Source organism: Gracilinanus agilis, chromosome 4 (genome assembly GCF_016433145.1).
Source record: "Gracilinanus agilis isolate LMUSP501 chromosome 4, AgileGrace, whole genome shotgun sequence".
NCBI classification, from domain to species: Eukaryota; Metazoa; Chordata; class Mammalia; order Didelphimorphia; family Didelphidae; genus Gracilinanus; species Gracilinanus agilis.
Window position 1 is genome coordinate 315563116 of NC_058133.1, and position 20226 is coordinate 315583341.

General features: G+C 37.0%; 1 protein-coding gene across 2 annotated transcripts in view; it reads right to left on the reverse strand.

The window, feature by feature from the left end:
- FILIP1 (filamin A interacting protein 1) overlaps window positions 1-18198 on the reverse strand; it is a 292121-nt gene extending 273923 nt beyond the window's left edge. For both annotated transcript variants that reach the window (XM_044676116.1, XM_044676113.1), the window contains exon 1: window positions 17655-18198. The gene's annotated coding sequence lies outside the window, so the exon portion shown is untranslated. The remainder of the gene's footprint in view (window positions 1-17654) is intronic.
- Between the last annotated feature and the right edge of the window lie 2028 nt (window positions 18199-20226).

Genomic DNA, 20226 nt, shown 5'->3' on the forward strand with positions numbered 1-20226 from the left:
ATCTACAGATTATGTTTGATGGTGGAAAGACAACATGTCATAATGGATAGAGGGCCACTTTTGGAGTCAGAAGTCTTGGCTTCATATCTTGCCTCTCATAACATTTTAGCAGTGTGAGCTGGATAAATATTATGACACATCTCTCCCACTGTCCCAGACACTTCTCCAACTTTATCAGTTGTCTTTCAAGACTATCAATTGCAAAATGTCCTGCACTGTTGGAGGATGTTTTCCCACCAGATTTCCCCCCACGAATAAAAGCACAGATCCGCAACCCAAAAAGCTGTTCAGTGTCATGTCTTTAAAAGGAAGGTCTTTTTGCTACATGTTTTATGATGATGGTGTCTCTTTTTTTATCATTCCAAAATCTTTTCCATTTTATTGGAGTCAATGTGGAGTATTTGAGAGAATACTTGCCTCAGAGTCAGAAAGAACTGGACTCATCTTCAATTTTTTAAAATTAATTAATTTGTTATAACAAAATTCCAAATAAAATTAATGTAGCCAAGATTAGAAGGAAAGCAGAAAATTGGGGGGAAATTTATAAAGAGTTTCTCATATAAAGGTCTCAAATTTAAAATATATAGAGGATTTAGTCAAATGTGTAAGAATATCAGCCATTCGACAATTGATAAATGGTTAAAAGATATGAACAAACAAGTTTTTGGATGAAGAAATCAAAGCTATATATGATTATCTTAAATAATGCTCTAAAATTTATTGATTAGAGAAATACAAATAAAAACAATTTTGAGATATCATCGCACACCTATTAGATTTGCTAAAATGATAAAAGGGCAAAATGACAAAGATTGGAGGGTAAACGCCCAAGACTATAAGTTGCAGAGAAGGTGCCAATATGCTCTGGAGAGAAAAATCCTCTCTCAAAGTTCTCTATACCAATGAAATCACAAATCCAATTTTAAAAATTATAATATACAAATATAATGCTAAAAAGTCATAGGAAAACTGAAAAATTAAGTAATTTATCAAAATATTAGCAAATATCCAGCTGTTTGGCAACATGAAGACAATTATTTGTATAAATGAATATATTTCCTACTATTTATTCAGGTGTCTTGGCACAATTGGGACCTTGTTATATTTTAAGAATGGTAGAATTAACTTATATTTTCTTTTATTATCCCAAAGAATATGTCTTAGGATATTCTGCTAAAATAGTCAACTTTTAATTGAGAACCAGAGGGGCCTGAGGATAGATGGTGAATAGGAACATAATAGATAACAATCAAACTACTAATCATACTAACAATCCATGCCACATAATAGGCAGCTTGGTGAAAAAGTAGCTAAAGAAAATACAGTGGACTCAGAACCTGGCAGCAACCCCATTCCCTGACTTAGTCATGTACAAGGATAAGCTTCAAACTATATAGCTAAGAAGTAATTCTCTTCCCATACTCGAGTCACTCAACACAAAAGCCAAAACTAAGAATTCTTATACTTGGGACAAATTCAGTTTATTTGAGTGTGGAAAGAAGTGACATAGCAGTCACTCTAGGAGACGGGGCAGCCTATATCCCAAAGAGTTTTTCCCATAGAAAACAGCAATATTAAGTAATTTGTCTAAATATTACCAAATATCCAGATGTTTGGCATCACGAAGACAATCCATTTGTATAAATGAATTTATTTTCTATTATTTAGTCAGATGATTTTGGCATGATGGGGATACCATTATATTTTAAGTCTGATAGAATTAAAACATATTAGAAGTCTAGTAAGCACTCTTGTGAGGTTATATGTAGAAAACAACAGGACCCAGGTGGGTGGAATGGTCCATGGGATGAAAGTGCTACATATTGATGTGGGCCAGTGCTGAGTGGCAAAAGCATATTGCCTTCCATAGAATGGCCATGCCCCAGGAGATGTCAGTATCCTGAGGTTTTAACTGCAGTTGTACATCTCACCATACTATTCCTTGATGTTTCCATCTTCGTAATCCTGGTTATCAAGTTTATGAGTTTATCTTTCTTCACCACCCTCAGGTTTTGCTGGTACTGCTGCCATTGGTACTACTGACAAACCTCTTCATAATGCAAGGAAACCCATTTATGCTGTTGCCAAATCCTCTGCCTTTCGCTAAGACATTTTATAGCAAGCAAAAAGTTTCTGCTAGAACCACTTCCTACACTGGGTTCATGAGGAGGATGAAAAGGTATAAAGAAACACATTAGGGATGAATGGATGATACACACACAGTAAACCTCAGACCACTCTCTTATGAAGTAAACCTTATATTCTTTATGTAAAAAATGGTCTGGGGTTCAGCAGTGGTTGTGGTCTCTTTTCATGCTTGGGACATTACCTCATAAGTGAGCAACACTAGGATAAAAATCACCAGGCTGAAATGCATATCTAGTGGATAGAGCACTAAATTTGATGAGAATCTAATTTTTAATATCAAATTCTTCTATTCATAATTTCTATCACCCTGAGAAAGCAATGTCATCTATTTGGACCTCAGTTTCCTCATCTTTAAAATAAGGGGATTGGACCTTTAAGGTCTTTTCCAGCTCTGAATCCTATGATCCAAAGTGTAGTGTAGGAAAAAGAGCACTTGAAAGATCAGCTAGGTGATTTAGTGGATAGCATTCTGGGCCTAGAGATGTCTTGGGTTAAAATCTGGCCTCAAACACTTCCTAGTTGCATGACCCTGAGCGTGTTACTTAATCTCACTTGCCTAGTCCTTACTGCTCTTATGTCTTGGAACCAATATTTAGTATTGATTTTAAAATAGAAGGTAAAAGTTGTTTTGGTTTTTTTTAAAGAGCTCTTGACCTAAAGTCAGAAGACCTGGGTATGAAAATTCCTCTGTCACTGACTGTGAGCAAGTAATTTAATCTATCAAGTCTTTGGTTTGTCCACCAATGACATGAGGGAGATGGATTAGATAACCTCTAATCACACAGTGGGAACTCTCAAAGAGCAGAAATTTCATTGAAGATGAGTCCCCCATCTATATCTGAAGGGGTAATACAGGGTAAAAGAGATGGTAAAAACACTAATGGGGGTGGGGGGGCATAAAATCATCAAGCATTAATGAAATATTCCAAGGATTTGAAATGGCTGGTTTTAGAGACACAGGTGCCAAATAACTGAGTGGTCAAAACCATTCGAGTGGAGGTATCCTAAAGATATAGGCTCAATCAAAACCAGCAGATTCTGCCAGGTCAAAAGAAACCTTTAAAAAGTTAAATATAGTTGGGTAAGCATACAGGTCTAACTATTCCTTCTCCCATCTGTCTACTCCACTGTCAGAGTAATCTTTCTAATACACCCCTATTGTCAGTACCACAGCAAGTGGTTATAATAAAGCTAAAAGCAGATGGCTGGTTCAGCACTGAGGAGGCGGACAGTGCCAACCCTCTTGAAGCTGAGTGGCATTGTGTGGCACCATTTTGCTGCAGGATTGGGTAATATTATCAAGGATATTTAAAGAGGAAGAGGTGTTACTAGAGTTTATAGATTGACTTGCTGGCCCATTTTACACCTTTTATTAGTCTGGAGGATTCTCCACAAAGAATAAGGCTCCAAAGAGTATGAGGAAGATGTCATTGTTTTGCCTGGGTTGCCTGAGGAGAGGTTTTTTATAATACAGTATGTTTTTGTGTCTTTTTCTTGGTGTGAAGACCCACAGGGGGTAGGGGGAATAGATAAGCTTGTGTGTTCCTTCCCAAGATGTCTAGTGTCTTGCAGCAGTGCTTGGTAATATTCTAATAAGAGTTAAGTCTATGATGAAAAGACCTTTCAGACAGCTTCAGAGGCATTCCTATTATATCTGCATATAATAGGAATGCCCACTGACCCTAAATGCATATTTTGAAAGCCTTAGCAGAACAGCTATGATGACATTTTTTCTTCTTTTCGAAAGTATCAATGGCTTTTTATAATGTACTAAATAAATTATAAATTTCTGATAAAGGTGTTCGTGGCAATCTCCACAATCTGGCGTCAAGCCACCTATTCAATTTTTTCTTATATTGTCCTCATAAATGCTCTATGTTCTATACAAACTGTACTACTCTCTGTCTCATGTTCTTATCTAGTCTTCTTTCTTTTTTTGTTCAGACCATCTCCCATGGTCTTTCATCTCATCATCTCAATTTGTTGGAACTCCTTCTTTCCTCTACTGGACAAAGGAGATGTCATCTCCTCCATTAAGTTTTCTTTTCTCTGCCTCTCTGCAAGTAAAAGTGATGGTTCACTCCTCAGATTTCATGGCACTTTGTTTAGGCTTCACTTTTGCCTTTAGTTCATTCTCGCTTGCATCATAGTTATTTATGTGAATGAATGAATGAATGAATGAATGAAAAAAATTATTAAGTGTTTACTCTGTGCCAGGAACTGTATTAACTGCTGAGATTATAACACAAACAAGCAAGATAGTCTTTGTCCTCAAATATATCCATTCCAATAAAATAATATCTTTCTCCTATTAAACTGAAGACTTCTTGAGAGTCAGGTCTGTGCTGTATCTATTTTTGCATCTTCTGTGACCATCTCAGTATCTTATGCCCAGTGGGCAATTCAATCTAACAAGCATTTATTAAATATCTATTATGTCCCTTGCTGGGGCAACTAGGTAGCTCAGTGGATAGATTGCCAGGCTTAAAGTCAGGAAGATGTGAGTTCAAATCCAACCTCAGACACTTACTAGCTGTGTAATCCTGGCCAAGTCACTCAACCCTAGTTGCCTCAGTTCCTCATCTATAAAATGCACTGGAGAAGGAAATGGCAAACCACTCCTGTATCTTTGGCAAGAAAACCCCAAATGGGGTCACAGAGTCAGATACAACTGAAACAACTGAACAACAACAAAATGTGCCTTGCTAGTGTATCTTGCCTAGTTACTGGACCTACAAAAACACGAAATGAAAACTGTCCCTTGTCCTCAAGGAGCTTACATTTTGCTAGAGATGAAGGAAATGAAAGTATACAAAACATGCATAACAATGTGTAAGAGCACTAGGAACTAGCAGAACAAAAAAAGTTCTCTCCCCCTCCCCCACATCCCCAGCAGGAGGTACCTAAGATAAGTCTTAAAAAGCTAAGGATTCTAAAAGCCAGAAGTGAGGAAAGAATGCATTGCAGGTGTAGGTAATTCATAAATCTCCACAGAACTGAAGTGAAATAACAGGGTACTGGCAGATAGGAAAACTCATCTTTCTGAATTCAAATTCATCTTTCTGAATTCAAATCTGGCCTCTGACATTAGCTATGTGACCATGGGCAAGTCACTTAACCCTATTTGTCTCTGTTTCCTCATCTATAAAAATGACCTAGAGAAGGAAATGGCAAACCATTCCAGTATCTTTGCTGAGAAAGCCTCAAAAGGGAAAAAAAACCAAGGTAGAAAAAAGGAAAACTCCAAAATTTGTTGTTGGACACAACTGAATAACAACCAAAACCCTCATTAAATTTTACATACATGCTCCTTGGCTAAGAAAAACCACTAAAAGATCTATACCCCAAAGAAATCAAAGAAGGAGGAAAGGGCACTTACCCCTCCAGGTGCCTGGATCCAGTTTAAAATGTATGACATTCATTCAGTAGCTAATAAGACAAAAGAGGCCTTAAAAACCACTAGAGTCACTTTTCAAGAAGTCACAAGAAAAAGTCCAGTTGGCAAAGTTCTTCCCCACCCTCTCTGGCAAGCAGGTTGTCTTTGTTTCCCATTAGTGTGTGTTTGTCGTCACAGTAACTGCAGGGATCCAAATAAATGGTGATTCTGTCATTTCCTCAGGCACTTAGGTTGGGGCCCTGAAATAGCATTATGAACTCAGCACTGCTACTTCCTTTCCTGTTGTGTAGATGCTTTCCACTTAGAAAAACAGGGCCCACAAACCAGGTAATCTAGTCATATGGGCATTAAACAACTAGGAAGAAAATGGAGAACGTTCATTTATGCCTATTATTGTATATGTTATGACTCATGTGCGTGTGGGAAAGAGCTTATTTTCTCAACAATCTCTTAGATAAACAAAGCAAGTTGGCAGTAACAAGTTTGTCCTAGTGATGTCAGCAGCCAGTTAATGCTTTAAATCAAATATTCTCTTGGTTTATATCTTCAAGATCATTTTTTTTAAACAACTCAATTGATCGATTCCAACAGCAATGCTTGCTCTCTAAGCACCTTCACCTTACAAGGATGTGTGTTTGTAAACGCAATTCTTCAAAACTTCTTGTAACATGCTCATCCACAGATGGTGCATAGGAGGGGAGAGAATGTCCAAATGCAGCTGTTTACCTTCCTTGGCCTAGGAAACAACAATCCTATCATTTTCATCTCTGTTCCAGTGAAGAAGATAGTTGACAGCAGTAAGGCAAAAGAGTAAAAACAGAAGAAAAAAAATTATTGAACCGTAAGGGCTCAATTAAAGTCAGATTGTGTTAGAGAGATGTCTGGTTTGGCTTTAAAAGGAAAAAAAAATTAAGTTTGTCTTTCACTTGTACAGGCCTCAGCAACACATAAATCATCCAACATTATGCACTTTGACACCATTTCCCAAAAAGGAAAAACGACCCAAACCTTTCTTTTTATAATCAGCACTGCTAGCACTTAAATCAAGCTGGGGTGGGGATAGGAGCTGGAGTGGGTCTTGGAACATGACTGTTTAATGTTGTTTAACTATATCTCTCAATTGTTCTTTTCTTTGGATGAGCAAATCATCTGGTAAACAGCTAGATGAAGCCGTTTCCTTTGTGTTCATATCTATGACATGCTGTGTGAACTTTGAAATGAAATTCATTCAGCTCTTACTATTTTTTTCTCTTTCCAGCTAAAATACAGGATCATCCATTTAAGTGGTCAAGGTGAGGAGAGAAGGGAGAACAAACTCCAACTTATTTTCCAGAAACTTTCCTAATATTTGTTACTGCCTTCTTCAGAAAAGTATTGCGAGACATAATTTTTTTTCCTAATAGTTTTAAATATTCATGATTGGTTTTTTCTAACTTTTGGTCTACTGATTACACAGTTAGCTGGACTACCATCAAAAAGGGAAATTTAAGATGATAGTTTTCCTTACCTGTCAAGAAACTGTCCTGTTCATTAGAGGAAGCTGAGTGAAATTGCTAAGGATTTGCCATATTAAATTATTGAATCCTCAACCTAGTCATATAACAAAAAATTGTCATCTTTTGAATGTTAATTAGAATCCTTAACAACTTTATTTACTATAAAGATGGTTAGTGACATCTAGAACTATCTAGTATAATGAATATGTACATATATGCATATATGAACTATATTTATATTGCAAAGAGAGATAGGATTCAGATTTGGTAGAGACCTTGGAGACAACCTAGTCCAAATGTTTCATTTGATAGAAGGAGAAGGGGGGTCCAAAGAGGTTACATGATTTGGATGAGTAATTAGATATAAAGGAAATTAGAAAGAAAGGTATCCTGGCACTGTGGAATGAGAATCACATTTGGTGCCATGATATATGATTTCAAATGTCACCACTGACATTTACTAAATGACTAAGTGCCAGTCACATAAGCTAGAGACTTTGTTTCCTCATCTCTATACATGGGAAAAATAATACTTTCCCTATCTACCTTACAGAGTGATGATAAGGAAAGTCCTTTACAAACTTTAAAAAGACTAGAATGTGAATTGTTTTGGTCATTATTTAGATAGACGTGCAAGTAGAAAATTCCTCTGAAATCTAGCATTTACTTTGGGAAAGGTTTAGAACAGGAGTTCTTCACTGGGATTCTGTAAACTTGGTTTTTAATAACTATTTTAATTATTTTATTTCACTATAATTATTTTCCTTGGTAATCCTATATATATTTTATTTGGGGCATTTATGAACATTATTCTGAAAATGGTCCCATAGGTTTCACCAGTGTAAAGGTAAAAAGTTGGTTTGACAAAATATTTATGAGTTAAAAAGAAGATTGTGGTTGCCAATTATAAAATATTAACCCTTAAGTCAAAATGACTGTTAGCAGCTTTTATTTACAATAAGGTAGAGATATTAAAGTGGGAAATGTAGGAAGTAGTTAGAGAATTGTCTAGCCTACCACCCTAAGTGCTGCTCCAGTAAGTCTAGCTCAGTACTTGACAAGGACTTCCTCAAGTCCCAATATCCACATGGAAGTCCCTGTGGCATCTTCAGCCAGAAATCCACTAACATAAGCCTCTTCCTTCAACCTGAGTCAGTCACCCAGCAGCCTCTCTGGCTCAGAATGCTCTAGCTCAGGAAAAGTCCAGGAAAAGTGACTGCCTCCAAGAATCTCCCTTCAGCCCAGCTCACCAACACAGAATGAATCCAGGAAAAAATCACCCAGACCATGTTTGGTCTCACTTTTTATACTCCTTTTTCCACATCACTTCCTGTCTCTCCCCCTTTTCACAGGAACCAATAACAGCCTTTCAATTTGCCTAGCACCACCTGGGGGAGCAGTATTTGTGGCCTTTGAAGGTGTGAATTTTCTCTAGTAAGTGATTTGTGAACTCTCTTACTTAGTGTCTTGTTAGGTTGGGATACTTTAAGTTCTTGATTGATTAACTCAAAATAGACAGAATAAAGAATTCCCTTTCATACCAGCCTGCCAAAGGCATTTATGACCCAAAAAAGGATAAGAACCCCTGATTTAGTTGATTACTGTTCTGCTATCTTCAAGAAGAATGAATAGAATTAACAGCAATGAGCAGAAACAAATAATTTCCATTTATTAATATTATATTAAATGTGTGGGTTGACCTTTTTATCTGTTTACTTTTTCAACTGTCACCAAGCTAGCAAAGTAAAGGGAAACACCCTGAGATTCTTCTGGGTGGATGGTGGGTCCTGGGGGAAGGGTGATATAGCTAATAATTTATGCTCTCTCAAAGGAAAAATGCTCAGGTAATAGTATCATTATCTATTAGGCAATGATATCTTCTGTCCCAGAGATACCCAAGAATTCTGAATCCATGAATTACATTGTCACACATGTTAAAAGAAGAAAACATAGAGTGACTCATGCTGCTGGTGATTTCTTGGCATTGTTACTTACATATAGAAGAAATTGAGCTGATTGAGTGATACAGATAATCTAGGGAAGTACAAATTCCATACAGAATAGTTGGCTATTGCTCAAGCTGGATCTATAGCACCCAGCAGCAGAGTATGTTCCAAAAAAAGATTACAAGTACCGTATGTGCATTCTTCTGTCTTTCAGATGTGTGAACTCAGAAATCCATAAGCTACATATATGCAAAATGCAGTAGAACACTCTCCACAGGGAGAATGGCTAACCAAACAAGATCATTAAGATATGCTGACTTGTTCCCTTCAGGATTTATACTTGTTAATGTAGCTTGAGTCCAGTGAAAAAACAAAAGGATGGTTGTTTTGAGCTTTGCTTTTATGGCATAAATGCTGAGGAGGGGTCTAAGACCAGGTAGTGACAATTGAGATTTATTAGGCTTTTGCAATTTTAATAATAGCTAGGTAGCACAGTGGAGAGAGTTCTAGGTCTAGAGCCATGAAGACTCATTTTCCTGAGTTCAAATCTGGTCTCAGATACTTACTAGCTCTGTGACCCTGAGCAAGTTGTGTAACTCAGTTTGCCTCAGTTTCTTCATCTGAAGAATGAGCTGGAGAAGTAAATGGCAAGCCACACTAGTATCTTTGTCAAGAAAACCTCAAATGGGGTCACAAAGAGCCAGATATGACTGAAAAATGACTAAACAACAACAAAGGAATTTAATGGCTCCTGGTTTTTTTCTTCTTCTCTTAAACGCTTAAGTTAGGCTCTCCACATTTTCTCAACCTATTGATCTAGTTGTACTGACATTTTCCAGATATAAAGATGTGCTGATATAGACATAAATGGAAATTACTGTATTTGGGGGAAATTCATTTGAATTGGATGGAGCTATCGGATGCTTTGGAGGTTGCTAGAGGATCAGGACCATTTAACCACAGATACAAAATATAAACACAATGGAAGAAGCAAATGGTCTGCCCTCTAGATGAAATTCCAGCATTTATTCCCCTGGGAGTTGAAAGACAGGACATACTGGTCACAGGATCCTATAAAAACAACAATATGGTCCAGGCCAGAAGAAAACCACAAAGAGTTACAGGAACAGCAGTTATTACAAGAAGGAAATGTACCCTAATGGTGAGGAAACACCCCCTTGGAAAGAAAGCACCTATCTCTCATGTCAGTGACTATATGCAAAGCTTCATTCACCAACCCCCTCATGCTAATTCTATAAGTGAATCTATGAATCCTAGTACATATGGAATCACTTTTAAAGATAAATTATTATCCTGAGAAAATAAAAAATAAATCTAGATCCAAGAACCAAGCATAGTCAACAAAATTTGCAGCTTATAGGCCATCTTGTGAAGAATGGATAAAAGCTTTTTTACAACAGAGAAATCAGTTACTTATGAATACATTTTAGATGTTTCATGGATTTGATTGAAAATTCCCACAGTGGCTCTTAATGGACACCTGTTCAGCTGAGTAACTTTAGCCTGCTTGCCCATCTTAAAATAGAAAGAGAAGGATTTCCCATCAGTGAACACAGACACAATTGCTTTCATAATAGAAGAAAGAAATTGTCAGACTTTCATTCCTTATCTGAAAAAGCAAAAGTCAAAAATGACCTATTTGTTACCTGGGGGCAACTCAAAACAGAATCTGAACCCAAGATATGTGAAGGGCTATAAGCCAGTACACTTTTTATATATAGGTCTACTTACATGCATTGTACACACATACATCTACTGTACAGATACCTCTCCCTCCTCTATATTTCATCAATTGTTCTTATAAAACAACTAACTGTTTTGAAAGGTGCATTGCCATAGTGACATTCAGGGTCACAAATATCTTTTCATTTTTACAATCATTTGTGATTTGTATAGGCACAAATAGATGATTCATACTTGCATTGAGCAGTATTTCAGATTATTATCTTACTCTTAGAGTTATCATTTCTTAATTTTTCATAGTTCTTTTCTTTTTGACTTGCTCATTGTCAAGGACCCAAAACATGTTTCTCAAAGGTGTTGGGAAATAGAGTGGTGAACATACATTCATACACCAAAGCATTTTAAGATTTTTAAGATACTCTGCTAACCAACAAACTTAGGGGACATGAGTTCAATTTTTTAAATCTTTCATTTTATAGATGAGAAAACTTGGAGAGGTTAAGTGATTTGTCTGTGGTTATATAGTGAGCAAGTAGATCAAGGACTTGAAGCCAGGTTATCTGACTAAAAGATCAAGTTGTTTTTTTTTGTTTTTTTTTTTTTGTCTAAACCATGTATTCTTATTGTCAATCAGTTATTTCAGTCATGTCTGACTCTTTGGGACATCATTAGGGTTTTCTTGGCAAAGATACTAGAATGGTTTGCCATTTCCTTCGTTAGCTTATTTTTTAGATGAAGAACTTAAGCAAACAGGATTAAGTGACTTGCCCAAGGTCACACAACTAGTAAGTATCTGAAGTCAGATTTGAACTCAGGAAGATAAATCTTCTGGATTCCAAGCCCAGCGCCACCTATCTGTGCCACCAGTATTAAGTACTATGCTATGAACAAAGTTATTACAAGTATAGTCCCTACCCTCACTTAAAAAAAAAACAATGCAATTTGGGATTAATGCCAAATGATTACTGAATGCCACAAGTATTTGGAGAAGGATAAGTCACTCTTGAGGGTGCCACTGTAGGATTGTCAGGGGAAGCATTAGGCAATGAGTGATAATTGATTTGAATCTTAAGAGATGGATATGATTCTGATCGGCAAAGTTTGATAGGACAGAAACTTCAGAGAAAATCATTAATAAAAGGGCTGAGATACAAAAATCCATCATTCAGGGCAAATTAACAAGAACTTTAGTTTTGTGCTATAAAAGATAAAATGAAGCAAAATAGATTGGGATCAGATCCCATAGGAACTCAAATGTCAGGGTAAGTGGAACAAACATTAGAGAAAAGAAAAAGCTAGGTGATGTAATAGCTAGAGCAATTGCACCTGGAGTTAAAAAGATCTGAGCTCAAATTCAGCCTCTGATATTAGTTGTGTGATCCCAGGCAATTACTTACCCATTGTTTGCCTCAGGTTCCTCAACTATAAAATGGTAATACTTATAGCACCTATCTCTTAGAGTTGTTATGAGAATCCAAAGAGATAATATTTAAAATTTAGCACAGAGCCTGGCATATAGTAGGTGCTTAATAAATGATTCCTAAAGCAGCTCTTTTTGTAGTGGCAAACAATTGGAATTTGAAGGGATGTCCATCAAGTGGGGAATGGCTTAACAAATTACATAATATGTTGGTGATGGAATACTTTGTGCTGTAAGAAATTATAAACAAAATGATTTCAGAAAAAGCTTGAAAGATATACATGAACTGATGCAGAGAGAAATAAGCAGAACAAGGAGAACATTGTACAAAGTAACAGCAACATTGTACAGTGCTATTCTCAGCAGTGCAATGAGCTGAGACAATTCTGAAGGACTTGTGACGCAGAATGCTATTCACCTCTCAGGAAAAAACTACAGGAGTCGAATAGATGTGAATCAAAGCATATTATCTTTCACATCAATGTATTTACAGTTGTTTTTGTACGAGCGTGGTCTTACAACAATGACCAGTATGGAAGTGTGTTTTCCATGATAATACATGTAAGGCTCAGATCAAATTGCTTGTCATCTCTGGAGGGAAGGGATAGAGAGAAATAGTTTGGATCTTATAATTTTGGAAAACATGTTGAAAATTATTATTACATGTAATTGGGAAAATAAAATATCTTTGAATTTCAAAAAAGTTATTTATTTCAAAATAAATTTTACTAATTAAAAAAATTTAAATAAACATTTCCTTTTTTGCTGCTTTAAATGAGTTTAAGTCATTTGGAACAGACAAATTCAACCCCAGATTACAAAGAAGAAATCCCACAGGCATGACTGTTGCATGTTCTCAGTACTCTCTAAAGAATAGGAAAGATGTTTGAAGACTAAGAAAGGGGTAAACTTTTTCTCTTTTTTTAAGACAAAAAATGATTAACTGATGAGCTTGATGCCAATTATAAGTAAATTTTTAGAAGTGATTACTAAATGTGTAGCTTGCAAGCATATGGAAGAGAAAGAAGTGATGACTAAAAAGCAGCAGGAGATCATTAAGAACAAGGCATGCCAAACTACACTAATTTCCTTCCTTTGACAGAGTTACTAGAGTAGTGAATTAGAAAAATATTTGGAGGCATCATATACCAGGATTCCAGCAAAGCATTTGACAAAGCCTCTGAAACCTTTTTAGTAGACAAGATGAAAACATGTAGGCTTTATAGTAGTAGTAATCTGTGAGGACACAGATTAATCCATTTTGTCTTTGTACCCATAGTCTGGAATATAGAAGATACTTAATAAATGAATATTGACTGACAAACTCTAATAAGTGATTAATGTATAGGTATTAATCTGAAAGAAGAGCTCCAATGAAATGTTTCAAAATTCTGATCTTGGCCAGGTTCTCTTCAATATAGATTATTAATTATTTAAATGATAACTTAGATGGCAATGTCCATTAAATTCACAACGTTAGGAAACAGATCTAATAGTCTGGATAGCAGCATCAGCATCTTGGTAGGCTAGAAGTGAGGGCTTTATGAAACTTAACAGAGATGAAGATAAAGTTTTGCACTTGGGTTCAAAAATCAACTGTATTAGTGTAAAATGGGGGTGATGGTAACTGGGCAAACAGGAGTTTGTGCAAAAAAAATACCATGGGGTTTTAGTAGATTGCATGTTTATGTGAAGAAATAGTTTAATGAGAAGTCAAAAAAGATAATGTAATTTTAGGCTGTATAAATTGAAAAGTCCCTTGTTCTGACAAGGGAAGTGATAATATCATGAGATGTTGCCTTGATCAGACTACATTTGAAATACCATGTTGAACCTGGACATCACAATTTAGGACCATCGCCGAGAAACTGGAGTGTATCTAGAAGATCAAAATAGTGATGAAATATGAATTATGTCATAAAAACAGAGTAGATTTGGAAAGAAAGAAATAACTTGCAAATTACTTTCAAATGTTTGAAGAGTTATCGCATAGAAGAGAAATTTCATTTGTTCTCTTTGACCTAGGAAGACCAAAAGAGAACCAAGGGGGGAAGTTACAGGGGAAACTGATTTTGACCCAACATTAAGGAATATTTCCTCACAATTTAAAACTATTTGAAAAAACACTAATCTACTTTAGGAGCTAATGAATTTCTTATTACTGGAGATCCTTAGATATAAGTTATATAACCACTTGTTGGTTATATTTTAACTGGAAAGCATGCTTTAGGTAAAAGTCAAACTAGATGACCACAGAGGTCCTTTCCAAGCATGGAATTGTGTGATCCTAAGACTCTATAAGTAGACACAGAATACTCGCATGAGAAGGACCTTAATTATTTAATACAGTACCCCCTCATTTTAGAGATGGAGAAATAGAGAGGATAGGGTTAAACAATTAACTGGCATTATGTTATAGTGGAAAATGTGTGGGACTCAGGGTCAAGAACTTGTACTAACTGTGCGACAAATCGCTTAACCTCTCTGAAAGATATTTTCCTCGTTTGTAAAATGTGAGTAATAATAGTTCTTACCTTATGAGGCTGTTGAAAGATCAAGTTAGATAATTTATGTAAAGTGCATTGCAAATCCAAGTTCCATATTAGTGTAAGACATTATTTTCTAGAATATAAGCTCCTTGAAAGCAAATACGATTTCATTTTTTAATAACCAGTGCCCACAGCAGCTGCTTAATAAATACCTGTTGAATTGACATGAATTTAATAGATATTCCTAAAGACACACTGCTAGTCCAAGACAAAACCAGTGGGTAATCAATGAAGATTTTTTGTGTGGATACAATTATAGCAGTGTCTTGGGAAATTAATCTGGCAGTCACAACCAAGAAAGATTAGAATGAGGAGGAGTCTTGGAGAAAGGAGAATGGATAAAAGACTTAAAATTAGACGAGGCAAAAGATAATAAGGGCCTGGATTAACAGTGGAAGTTCTGTGAAGGATGACAAAGACAATGGAAAGGAGAACTGAGAGAGAATTTATAGTAGCTGCTTCAAAATGCAGAGCAATGTTAAGAGGCAAGGAGGATGTCAAAGCTGACTCTGTCCTATCAGATCTCATTGGCTAAGGAGATTATGGCACTTTCTGATAGGACAACAAAAGCAAAACCAGAATCAGAGCAGTTGTAAAGATAAATGCCAAATTCTGTAAAAATGTAAGTCCTAGCCTTGGTATCCCAGAGCCCTAGATTGGTAGGAGAGCACAGAATATTAACCATGAGTTAGTTAGCTGGCTCAGAAGACACAAACTATCATGGGCCATTCTCAGGCAGTCTACTACTATTAGTATCATGCATATTCTAATCAACATAGATGATACATTGACTCATGCCAAGAAATCACATATTTCCAGATTTCAAAGGGTATAGCAAAGGACACTTCTGGTCCACTGAGGAAGTATATGCAAGGAGAACAAATATATGCAATGAGACCTTGGCTTTCATTTATTGTAGAAAATCATACGGTTTCTCCTGAAGACTTGTAATGTGTAAGGATAAAACAGCAGTTGGACCACTCAGACCTTCACTGGTGTTGCCCTGGCTTTCAGGAAACTGAGCTTTCAATTTGGGTCATATTTCGTGTTGAGTTACATGTACTGCTCCATGGACTTCAAAAGGAATTGTGTGCCTGGAACTGGTGGTAAGATCTGGCCCAAGTGCACATACTTAAGCCAACAATGTGACCCTTCCTAAGATATAAACAGGTAGAAATGTAAATCATTTAGTCTGCCTTTTCAAAATTCTTTCGTGACCAAAGTATATTGTCTCTTCTACCATAAGGATCACTCATTGGTACTAAATTCACCACTGCTGTAACTATATGTAACAACAGATAAAGATTTAGATCTAGATACATACTATTTACATGTGACTAGATTTATTCATGTAACAAACACCTTAAGGAACCCTATATTTTAAACAATTTTAGATTAAGAATAGCTAGAATGAATTTAGTGTAATAAGTGTCTCAACTTCCTAAAATCATAATAAAAAATTTATTTAGCTTTAGAAGAATGAAAAATTTATTCAGATGTTTAGTTCATTCTTATTTCCAAACATATACTTATTATTCAGAGTCAATTCTAGATCTTTGACTAAACAGATAGCATCATAATACAACTGAATGAATACCAGATTTAGAATCAGAGGAGATGGATTCAAATCCCAGTTCTGTCATTGGCAACCTGTATGACATTGGACAATTCATTTAACTTCTTAGGCCCCTCTGTTTCCTAACCTGTTAAATGGGGCTGCAGAAGTGGGTTAGAAAGCCTTGAAGTTTTTTTTTCCTGCTTTTAATTTAAAATCTTAGGACAGTCATTAGTAAGTCAGTTAACATCTCTGATCTCATGCTTCCCCATCTATAAAAAATGAGAACTCAAAGAGCACTTCAAGGATCTTTATAGTCCCTTTTAGCTTTAAGTCTGATCCTTCATGCATTTTAATAATATATTTAGCACAGGATAGATATTCAAATAAAGGGTTTGTATCCTGTTTTGTGGAACCACTCTCCTATTTTTATACATTGAATACAATAGCTAGCCCAATAGCAATTGCAAGCCTGAGAGTTTGCAACAATCCAATATAGTCCAAAAGCCTTCCTAGAATTCAGTGGGGAACACAGGGGGGAAAATTATTGATTTAAAAAGAAAAATTGCAGAGTAATTCACAGAATCGGAAAGAGTATCCTTCCCAGACACAATTCAGGTTTTTCTCTGGATAAGAAAGGGAAAAATTGCTTATGAAAGGATCATGATTTCAATTCAACTCCACTTGGGTTGAAAAAGAACAGTCTATTATGACCGTATGTAAACAATTACCCAAGTTAGGAACAACCAGCTTGAAATAACCTTTCAGACACTTTTTTGAATGGCTCCCCTCTACTACTGAAGATTTAGGGAATGATTCAATGCTGACCGTGGTCAGAGCTCAGGCAAAAAGAAGCATTTGGGGTGAGACTGTCATGAGGTCAGAACCAATAGCACAAGGTGTTCCGATGTAATCAGAGAATCAGGCCAAAGGAGAAGCCGAAAGCAGCAAGGCATGAGTATAGCCATACAGACCCCATGTGGGAATTTCCTCTCATTTACCACATGGACTGCTAGCTAGTTTTAGTAACTTTAGACTCCAATTGCTGAGATGGGAAGGGGGGGGGGGGTTGGAGGCAATGGGGGTGGATTGGGAATTTCATTTGTTAAGCACTCCAAATATTACAAAAGGGAGTGAAATGGTCTGATTTCTTTGATAGTCTACTGCCTTTCTAATAATGAGTTGGAATCAATATTTTTTATTTCAATGAACAATTACACAATCCCAAAGCTTTGCTACATACGACCAGTGTGGGATTCTCTTAATAGGGAGACCATGATATGCCTGGATATTTTGCCATAACTCACGGAAGGCTATCATTGGTAAACATATCATCATGTACAATAGAACAGTGAGTACTAAAAGGCAGTATCAGATAAATGGAAATCTAGGAGAAATTTCCTTCCTTGTAGAAGAATAATTAGCTCCCTCTGTCTTACCTGACAGCGGGCGTTCTAGGTTCCTTGATGAGTGACGGCTTATTTTTCCGCAAGTCTGGTGTCTTGTCCCACAGCACAAATTATCTGGAAGTCCAAGAAAACTCTCCTGCCCCCAAGAAATCCACAGCAATTGGGTTTTTCCCACTCCCCTAGGTCTAATCGGCAGCTAGTCATTCAGGGAACCCAGAAGAAAGAAGAGAGCTGAACTTTTGTCTCCCTGGAACCCCAATCGGCAGAGACAGGAGGTCGTCCTCTCTCAAGTCTCCCACCCAGACTTTTGTTTAAAAGTTTTTTCAACTGTTGCTAGGTGTTGTTTGGCTCCGGCAGTTTGGTTCCGAGATTAGGTTTCCCCCTCTTCTTGCTCTCTTCTTCCCACACTGTTCGAGCAATGACTTTGTGGAGCTGGGCTCGCTCGGGCTATATTTAACCAGTGTTCTCAGCAAGTCAAGCTTGTCAACAGCTGAAAAGTTTGGAGCAGGCTTTTTCTGAGTTCCTCAGCAGCTGAGTGAGGGAGTTATCAGTGGCCACAGCCCTCTCTGCACAACCTTGCTACTGCCTCTGCGAAGGATCGTGGGGAAACTGTCAAATCCTTTTATGGTCTTCGGGTGATTTCACTCTGGTGAGGTAATTATTGTTTGAAGCACTAAGTACACGCTAGCGTTGGGGATTTCTGCTTGAGAATCTCCAAAGAGACTGCAGATTCATTAAGGTCGCAGCAGTTCACCGGGACCACATTTCCCCCCATTAAGCTTTTCTTCAATAAACATTACAGAACAGATTCTGCATTTTATACATTTCGATGTATCTCAAAACATTGGGGAAAAAAGTAAGAGGAGAGCTTTTCCCAACACTATTTCATCATGTTAAGTGAGTGTGCTACATTCGGACCTTAATTACTTGTGTGGCCAAACCAAGCTAGGCTGAACACCGAATGGACTTTAGGTGCTTTGTATTGTTTTTTAAATAATAATAATAATAATAATAATAATAAAGATTCTTTTTAACTTGATTTCATGCAATGCTTTTCCTTTTTTTCTCATTTAATAAAGAAAGTCAGCAAGGGAAATCTTAGCAATATTGTACAGACCCTCCTGATTCCAGGGAAGATTTGTACATTCAGAGACAACTGGGCTCAGGAGTCTAAGGATCACTGAGGAGGCAGCATGGTCATTGAATGGGAAGATGTACTGGATCTGGAGTTCAAATCCTACAACTGACACGATCTGCATGACTTGAGCACAACTCAGCACATTGCTGGGCACACAGTAGGTACTATGTAAATATTGGTTATTATTATTATCACCTGGTATTTAAGTCACTTGACTTCATGAACCAGTATCATTCTTCATAAAAAAGAAGAAGAAGAAGAAGAAGAAGAAGAAGAAGAAGAAGAAGAAGAAGAAGAAGAAGAAGATAGATGGCCTGTAGGGTTCCTTCTATGGTTTAATAACCTCAGTTCCAGTATGATCTCACAGATTCCAAAGCTCATTTTGACTCAAATCTAAGGTCTTATTCAAAGACTATATATCCAGTCTAGGTGCATAGTCTTCATTTGCTTTATCTGGTATCTGGGGTCATGTCCCTACTAGGGATTCTCATCAGCTAAGCATATCATTAGGTAGTTAGTTAATTAGAGCTGCCCTTTGAATAGTCATACACATCCATGTGGAATAGAAGCAATCCCAGGCATTAGAGACCTTAGGAGTATAGATGGGAGACAGAGGTGGGGTGGGGAGGGGGAAGACCAGGAAGAATCTGATAGAGTGGGCCAAATGAAATGTTGCTGTGACAAATATCTCACCTAATGAATTCCAAGAATACTTCCTGGTAGTTTATTATTCTAAAGAGAACTTCTTGTTGGCATGTAATTTCAGGTAGACCAAAAACTACACACCTACACAGACTGAAGCTGCCATGGGCTTTTGACATTATCCTGAGTATCACAGACAGACAGTGCTATGGAAAGGATCTGTCATTTTGTCAATCCCATACACCACCACCCCACCACTCCCCAGGGTTGGCCATATCTGTTGAGAAACAATATGATACAAGAGGAAGAGCTCCAAATTTGGAAACAGGGATTCTGACTCCACTTATTATCTCTGTGACCTTGGGCAAGTCACTTAATTTCTCTCAGCTCTACCTATAAAATAAGGAGGTTTGACTATATGACCAGAGGTCACTTCCAACTCTAGATCTAGGATTTTAGTAGAGTAATCCTAGTGACAGCCTGAGAAATACTGAGGTTTAATGACCTACCCAATGCCACACAACTAAAAAGGATCAGAGATGGAAATTGAACCCAGATCTTCTGCCTGCAATGCCACTTCTGTTTCACTCATATGATGATTATTCATTGGACCATACTAGACCTAAGATGAACTTGGCATAGTTATTTGGGGCAAAGGATACATTCATCTTCAGGATGAAGTATTCTTCACTTCAAGCCTTAGACTGAGTGCCCAAAGAACCCAGCTCAGCACTGTCAAGACTTAAGTCTAAATGTAACTACATTTTCTTTCAATCCCAGTAAACTCAGGGTCCTTCTCCCTTCAGTTGCTGCCGCACCCCC